Genomic DNA, 1,234 nt, shown 5'->3' on the forward strand with positions numbered 1-1,234 from the left:
AAACATCTCTAACAGTGTACATGACACTGTCTGTCAGTTAACATTGCACACAGTCATTTGGAGATGATTGCATTAAAGGACTGTCCAAGACCGGGTTCCAGTTGGTGTTATATTTGGGAATGGTGTATGAAAACGTGCTTCTGCAAACAAATGCTAATGTACTATGTACTATGCAGCAGTAATTAGTGACATACTGTCCAATCATATTTGGACTCATTCATTCCACTGCTCATTAGCATTCTGCACCTGCTGCATCCCAAATACCATACTAAAATTGGCCAGTTCTTATGAGATACTATCCATAGAGAATACACATGGCTAAAGCAGTCAAATAAAATATATGAAACACATTGTGCGATTTGTTTTTTCTTTTTGTTTTATTTAGGTCACATTAAAATGACTCATATCTTCATAATTTATCTTTTTTTGTGAGTTTCAAATGCCATTTATGTAAACATTGTGTTAATTCCGACAGATTCTGACTTAAAATATGAGAATTGTCATGAAAATATGAATTTATATGAAATATAAATTAATACTAAATTTGAATTACATTTTTTGGCAAAAGCATCAAATAAGTATAGAAATTTTGATAAGATAATCTTATCAAAACTCAGTCATATTTATTATATTGATATATTCACATATTAATATACTGTAATATGTATTAATATTCATTAGCCTATGTGAATATATATACATTTTTTACACAAATTAAAAATATAAACCCATAAAAAATATCATCAGTAAAATAGAAAACTAACTAAACACAAAATGTTTTTCAACTTATTTAAATATTATTAAATATTAAAATATTATTATCGTATTTATTGATATTCTGTAATTTGTGATATCTGAATTTATTTTTTGTTTGAATTTAAGGTTTTAGAAATGTTGCTATGTGTTTTTGTCATTTTTACTTTAGCTTTAATTCATTTATATTCCAGTTTGAGTATTTTTATACTTAAACTTATTTTATTTCAGGTATTCTCATGGCAACATTTCTCATTTTCATTTAATGGTTAAGCTTTCCATCTAATATTTTAATGTTTCCTTTTCTTTTCTTTTAATATTTTATTTTATTTCAATTGATGAAAACAATTTTAACTGTTATCCCACAAAATACTGTCTAAAATATGTTTTCACTTCTTGAAGTACATCGCTGGTTCAAATGAATCAAAATGAAAAAAATCAATGTCATTAAACATTTCTGTGTACGTTTTTTTTTTTTTTT

This window comes from Sinocyclocheilus grahami, unplaced genomic scaffold, assembly GCF_001515645.1.
Source record: "Sinocyclocheilus grahami isolate Dianchi unplaced genomic scaffold, SAMN03320097.WGS_v1.1 scaffold7912.1, whole genome shotgun sequence".
Lineage (NCBI taxonomy): Eukaryota > Metazoa > Chordata > Actinopteri > Cypriniformes > Cyprinidae > Sinocyclocheilus > Sinocyclocheilus grahami.